Source organism: Hibiscus syriacus, unplaced genomic scaffold (assembly GCF_006381635.1).
Source record: "Hibiscus syriacus cultivar Baekdansim isolate YM2019G1 unplaced genomic scaffold, ASM638163v2 tig00116994_pilon, whole genome shotgun sequence".
Classification (NCBI taxonomy): Eukaryota; Viridiplantae; Streptophyta; class Magnoliopsida; order Malvales; family Malvaceae; genus Hibiscus; species Hibiscus syriacus.
This window is the reverse complement of record NW_024063510.1, coordinates 470,794-478,686: the sequence shown is the minus strand read 5'-3', so window position 1 is coordinate 478,686 and position 7,893 is coordinate 470,794. Positions and strand designations below refer to the sequence as shown.

Here is a 7,893-nt window from a genome sequence, read left to right as displayed (position 1 = left end):
TAAAGTTTGGTGAAGGGATAGAGATCACCGGAGCTATCACATCTCATTAGGTGCGTTCTCGTCTGTAATCCTCCAAAGATAACTCAAAATGACCAAATTCAACAAACACCATATTATCGTTAATGAATTTTCAGACGGAGATAAGATTCTTTATAAGTTTAGGTGCACGCAACACATTTTTAAGGCTCAAAGGTGGATTTGTTTAGTTTAGTGAGACGCTTCCATAACCAAGAATCGAAATTGTAGACCATTACCAATAATAATGCTATTATATTTACAAAAATAATTAGACGAGAGAGAACTTTGATTGACAATCATGTGACGGGTGGCATCCGTATCCACTTACCAATTGTCATCCGGCTGAAGTGAAAGCGTATGGATAGCCACATTTATGTTTGCAAGAACATGATTCATACTTGGGGGTGCTGCTGTGTAGCGGGCATGGATGGTTCAGGCCCAAGGACCTTTTTTTTCTTGTAGTTTGTGGATGAAGTTGCTATCCCCTTGTGGGATATGGGCAATGTGGGCTGGCCTAAGTGTGAGATGACCAGGCAACATAAGGAGGCATGGAAGTCCATTGTTGTGGCCATGACGTTGCTGAAGGTTGATGCTGTCCCCTACCTACCACGAGATCCACCACTATTGCCACGGCCACCATGACCACCACATTAATTGTTGCTATGGTATCATAAAGGAATGCAATCCATGTCTTATATATTATTGTCAAATCAATTTATACAATGTACAAACTATAAGTTAGTTGTTACAACAAATTAAACTAGTTGTTACAACAAATTAAACTAACTTATAGGATAATGATAATATAATCTATATTCAACAAATTTGTATAATAATATATCAGTTATCTCCAAAGTGTCATGATTCTCCATTGATACAATGTCAATTAGTCATTTCTCAAACACTTAGTTGTTGAAGCTATATAAATAAAAGGATTAAATACACCTTTGCCCCTGAACTATACATTTTTTATCGAGTTGCCCCCTAAAATTTTTCTGGACGTTTTGTCACCTTAAAGTATAAATTTTACCTCATTTGTCCCAGTCTATTAACTCCGTTAAGAAAACACATGGATAAATTACTTATTTAGTTACTCAACTATTCATGCGATTCTATTTTGACTAGTCAACCATGTTTGTTTTTCAAAATCATCACTAAATTTAACGTTTTGTTTCGTTTTGGTCGCCCAATTCGATTAGATTTATTTTTAATCTACAATATATAATAATTAATTTATATCTTTTACTCAACATATAAATTTAATGTATAATATTATAACGTAAATAATAAAGAACATATTATTTATTATTATATATAAGACATTGTTCGGCTGTGAAACTCACCCCCACACAAAAGCAAAGATCCAAAGAAGTTTTTATGAAGAAAAAGAATAAGATAAAGGCGTAATCCACCCCCAAGTCGATTAGATTTATTTTTTAAATTTATGATATATAACAAATTTGGGAACTTTGGCAGCTGAGATTTAATCCAAGAAATGCTCTGCCACAATCATGTGCTGGATTTTTTCGGCCGCGATTTTCAGCACCGAATCGTTGATGAAAACCTTCTTTGAGACCTTGAAACTAGCTAGATTATTCTTGCAATATTGCTATACTTCTTCCTCTTTCAAGCTTACTTCTTCCTTTGGAATCACTGCACAATTTGTCTACACATTTGGAACAAACAAAACATTGTGGAGGAAGAAATTGTGTCAGAGACAAAAACATAACATCAATCCAAAAAAAATTCGTATTTTTTTGGCAATGGGTTTCGTTTGTTTAGATGGAAACGATTCTTTTTGGCATGAAAAGGGATGATTTATTTACCTCTTCACCATATTTCTCATCAAGAACACCAAAGGAAATTGCTTGGGCAAGATCGGGATGAGCCAGTAGCACTGCGTTTACCTCAATCGGTGAAAATTTCTCACCTGACAAATTAAAAAGTGAACAAGCCGAACAAAAACTAGTGAAAGATTACGAGTTTTTTCAGCATTAAATCTTACCTCCACGATTAATGAGCTCTTTGATCCGATCAAAATATGCAAGTACTCATCGGAATCAAAAAACCTGACATCGCCGGTGTGAAACCAACCAAATAGAAAAGCTGTTTTAGTATACATTAAATATACATATTTGGTAAAATTTAAATCTTGTATTTTAAATAGAAATTAAAATATATCCAGACTGTTGTTTTTATGCATGTTAAATTAAGGGCAAAATTCATGAGTGAATGCATTGAAAAAAAATCGTGAGATATTGTTGTCGAAGAATTATTTGCTGAAATGGGGTGATTGTTACAGTTTGAACATTTGTCGCCAGGTGCTCCGGGCAACAAGGAGGTCGCCAAGCCATCCGAACGACCTGTGATGCGTTGCTGCTGATGCAATTCTTCATGTACATGGGCCATGCACATAGGTCGCCAAACAATCCAAGTGACCATGGAGGTTGTCGTGCCATCCGAGCGACTAAGCAGGTTGCCATGCAATCTCGGCGACCAAGGTTATGTATCCTCTGCTCCCGCAACAACAACCCTTGCTCCCCTCATGCATGCAGCCCCTGCTCCCCTGCATACAGCTATAATAGATGTATTATTACAGCATTCACGGGGTAGGGCAGCAATAATTGTTGCATGAATTATTGGGTTCAACGCCCGTGATCCCTTTTTGCATGCAATAATTTGCTGTATTTACAGCCGGGTTGTTATATATTGGGTGGGGGGTTCGGTTGTAAGATGAAAAAAAGGAGAAGAAAGAAAGAGAGAAGAAAGAAAGGAAAGAAAGAAGAAGAAGGGCCCGTAAGGTAATTTTGTAATTTTTAAATTAGTTTAAATTATTAGTTTGTTAGTTAGTTAGTTAATTAGTTAGTTAGTTAGTTAGGGCATAGTTTAGGGTTAGTTATATTATATAACAAAAATTTAGTTAATTAGTTTGTTAGTTTAAGTTAGATTAATGTTGAAGAATTATATTAAATTTGCTTATTGAATTATATTAAATTATATTTAATTTATTATATGTCGTTATTTTATTAAAAAATAGTTATAATTTAAATTATATTAAAATTTTTATTATATGTCGTTAAATTTATATTAGTTAGTTTATTTGTTGAAGTTATATTATATATAAAAAATTAGTTAAATAGTTGTTTAGTTTGTTAGTTTATGTAGACAACTAATTTTTCCACTTCTCCACTATCATTTTTTCCCTCCAATAATCAAGTAGCCCACTACCCCCAATCAAATACCATTTTTCTTTCTTCACCCCAGTCAGATATCACCACACCTTTTATTACACCAATCACAATTGTTGGACATCCCACGTAATTACCTGCCATGTCAAGTAAAAACACAAGGAACCAAAAACAACGCAAACTCGTGAACAATATTATATTTCAGTGCAATCACATGTTCAAAGAAAAAGAAAAAAAATAAATAATAAACAGTGTAATTTTTCGGGTATAAATACCCAAACAAGATATGTAAAAAAGGGGTCGACTCCTTGGATTTCGAAAAAAAACAATAAAAAAACAGATTCAAATGTATTATATTTTTATGTTTTTCATATGTTCAAATGAATAAAAAAAGTGTGAATAATAGAAATCATTGCATGAAAAAAGGGAGTAGATTAAGAGTTTAAGAGAGAAAGAAACGTACCTAAGTCGGGGAGGTCTTCACGGTGGCCGGAGGAGTGAGAAACTGAAGGGTCAAAGGCTTGTGGGGGCTTATTTCGTGGATTTTTAGGGTGTTTTAGCCTAAGATAAACACCTAGGGGGTTAGATCTATAAAAAAAAAAAGTGATTTCAGGGGATTTTGAGAATTCTGACCACTATGAGCGGTGGCCGGACAGGGTTTGACAGTGACTCGCGGTGACCTGCGAAGGGTCAGTCGAGCCCGTTGGGAGAGTTTCTCCCGAACTCTCTTTTTTTTAAAAAAAATCTTGATAAAAATGAAAAGAAAAACTAAATGAATGGTATATATATAGAGGTAATTTAGGGTAAAATTACATCATAAACCCCCTAGGTTTACGCGTGTTTTACAAAATGGTCACTAGGGGATCGTTTTTGTTATTTTTCTTTTTTTACATTCATGCTTTATAATATTTGGTAAAATAATGGTTTAGTCCTCCCCAGTTTACGTGTGTTTTACATGTTAGTCCATTAAGGGAATGTTTCTGTATTTTTCCATTTTTAGGCTTGATTATTATTTTTTAGGAATATTTTATTTACAGCCCTCTGTATTTTGATATGTTTATATTTTGAACACCAATATATGTTTTCATTTCTTTTAATTTGGCCATAGAGTTTTAATTAATTTAAATTTAGCCCTATGTTTTATTTATTTTTGTTATTTGTAATTTTAGCCTTTAATATTGAAATTGTTTATTTTTAGTCACTTGTTTATTTGTTTTTATTTTAACTTTGGCATGAAATTTGATTATTTGTGATTTAGTCCTACTTTTAAGTTTATTTTTAATTTTTTGCATGTTGCTTGCATTTTAGTTCATTTTAGTCCTAATTTATTTCGCATGATATCTTCATGAGCATTACTTGACTCGAATTGAAATAAATTGACTAAGAGTAATATTCGAGCATTTCAATATTGTCGAAAAGTGATTGTCTTAACATATAAGAAAGTTACTTTCGATAATTTTAAAATGAAAGTCTATCCCACTAAGTAACACCAATTAAAGCGTATTCATTTTTAAAATTCGGGGACTGAGGAAAAGATTATATTCTTTTAATTAAATTCATCGAGAAAAGACAGTTAGATTAAATTTATGGTCTTGTCTCGAGATATTTAATTAATTGAATATTCTTATTCTCATTAAATATTGGTAAAAATAAATAATTAATCAATTGCTTGATAGGTTTTTTTAATTTTTACTTTTTCATGTGTTTTCAAAGGATTTTCAAAATAATAATGTTCGATCATAAACAATTAAATAGTATTGTTTTCACTCTTAAAATTATTTTGGGTATTATAATTTTAATAGAATTTTAATATTTATTTATTTCGATTGGAGTAGGAATCGATTGCTTCATGGTATGATAGATTGGTTCTTCTCGATAGGAAATAAGTAAATATTATTATCTTTCATCCAAAATTTTGAAAAATGTTATTTTAGAGGATCTTAAATTAAATTTGACTCGAGATTGTATATTTTATTGCAAATATAATTAATTAATCGACTAGGTACCGATTTAGGGCGCTATGAGGGTGGTAATCCTTCCTCACGCGTAATCGACTCCCAAACTCATTTTCTGGTAAAGAATACCTCAATTTGTCGTTTTAATTAAAATCAATTTTTATTTAAAATGACTAAATGTTTTTGGGTGTTCGATCATACCCTAAACAAAGATTGGTGGCTACTATTCGAACTGTATGTTTTATTTTAAAAAGGAATCCCAAATTTTTCGAAACGAGAGGTTTTTTTAAATCACATTCACTTTTAATTTAAATTTAATCTGAAGAGAATAATTAAAAATTTGTGTGGTTTTTAAAATCTCATCCGGAAAAAAAACCGTTTCGACAGCTTGGCGACTCTGCTGGGGACCTTTAGAGAGTCAGGCCATTAGTCGATTAATAAATTGTCTTTGCAAATAAAATTACAAGTTCGTTCTAATTTGGTTTTTGATCCCTTGTTTGGTTTTAAATAAGTTTTGTTAGCATTTTGACTCTTAATTTGCTTAACCACTAAATAGTTGTACTGATCTGTTTGCTAATATTTTCATATTAAATAATTGTTCAGGATATTGAGTTTTCTGTTCACTGTTGTTTGTTTTGTTTTCGCTTTTCCTCACACACTGCACAACTGCATTTGCATAACATGAGCTAAAACCCTGCTCCGTCCTATTTAAGTAGGAGTAAGTAACTACTCCCTCGTGTGGTTTTCACCTCCGTGCGGGATAGTGAAGCGCTCATTGGGCTCACGCCTTATGATCCTCGTGAGGTTTTCACCTCTGTAATGACATAAGGAAGTATGTCCCCTCGAATTGAACTCAATTCAAAAGCCTGTGATGGGCTAAGATTGAGGGTTTGGTAGCCCATGGGGCACCGGTAAAGGATAATTTGAGGACCCTTACTTTAGAACCAAACCCAACATGTAGTAAACTTAGAAGCCAGATATGGCCTTACCCACACCATATGATCATGTGAGGAGAGTACACAAGGAAAAACTTATTTGAGCATTATTTAGTGAAATTTTAATTTCTTGAATAAATGTATGCGAACTAGAAATCATGCGGTTAGGTTTTATTTCTTGGATAAGCATGCGAACTAGACGACATGAGGTTAGGATGTTCTATAAACAAAGCATATGGGTAGAAATCATGACTGGGTAGGATATACTAAAGCATTATTGGGTAGCTAACATGTGGGGTAGGTTTTATCGATAAATTGAATTATGTTTAATCAATTCATTTATGATTACTGACTGATTTTCTTTCCTTTTGTTTACTTTGTCCTCATCTTGCATTGTACTATTCATCTCATTGGTGTTGATTCATGACTGATGTCCATATAGAAAACTAGTATTATGGAATGAATGATTCAAAAAGATGTAGAGGATAATGCAGATGTCTTGATATGGTCCGAGTAGTCCCAGCTAACAAATAGAGATAGTTTATTTCCAGGGTATGTATTAGAGCTGAGAGGGTATACTCACATCAACATTTTTCAGAATGATCTGAACGGTTGAAATAGATTTGGGGAAAATGGGAAGCGTCCGATAAATAGTTGTTTTATCAACTCTATGGTGACATTTCATATCTCCTTGATGTCCCGATTGATCGAAATCTATTTAGAGCTCTAGCTTAGTTTTGGAAACCCGCCTATAGCTGTTTTACATTTGGTCGAGTAGACCTGACGCCTATTATAGAGGAGTACCGTTCTTTGATTCATTGTCCGAGGTTCCAGGTAGACAAAGTATACACCAAACCACCAAATACTCATTCCTTTAAAAAGAAACTTATCATGATGACTGACATGAGTGATGAATGGGTTATGAGAGGCATAAAAAAGAAAAGAGATCGCGAATGCATTACTTGGACCCTTCTGAGAGAATTGATTGACCGTCATCCTGACAGAAGAAAGAAGATTGACTTCTTTGTGCTAGGTATCTATGGATTGGTCATTTTCCCGAGAGTTCTCAGGTATATTGATGTATCAGTGGTTGAAATGTTCGAAAGAATAGATAGATATGTGGATCATATTCCAACTATCTTAGCAGAAACATTCCATTCCCTGAGCTCTTACCGACGAGAAGGGGAAGGACACTTCATAGGTTGTGCACCATTGTTGCTAACCTGGATCCTTAGTCATTTTAAACACATCAAGAGAGCACCTGGTCATGTCTTCTTAGATGGTTTTTCACCATTGTAGGATTTCATTTCTCGGGAGTGGCCTGGGGGTTTCACTGAGGAGAAGTGGATGGTCATCTTCAAATGTATCCGAGATAGTGACATTTTGTGGCGTACCTCATGGAACGTCTTATCAGATATAATGTATCGATGTGGAGACAGAGATTGGGTTATATTACTCGGTATTTAGGGTTCTATTACCCTATATTTAGGGATCTATAAGGTATGCATCGTTACTGGTTTGCCGACAATTTGGGTCGAGGTAGTTTATTCCAACAACAAAGGAGTTATCTAAGTCTGAGTTCCCGTTCAAGGGAGAACTGTACAAGAATAAAGTTAAAGGGGTCACCGATGCTTGGAGACACACTCATTGGGTAAATCTCTTTACTCTTAATTCAAGACTATCTCGAGGGTACGAGGAGTGGAGAAACAACATAGTCAATGATAATATTCTGATAGGCAACCTAGAGAATACTCAACCTATGGAAGAACACCTCAGGGTAATCCCGTCTCCGCTCGA

General features: G+C 34.1%; 1 pseudogene; it reads right to left on the bottom strand.

The window, feature by feature from the left end:
• Nucleotides 1–1,501: 1,501 nt before the first annotated feature.
• LOC120193286 lies at nucleotides 1,502–2,460 on the bottom strand (annotated as a pseudogene).
• Between the last annotated feature and the right edge of the window lie 5,433 nt (nucleotides 2,461–7,893).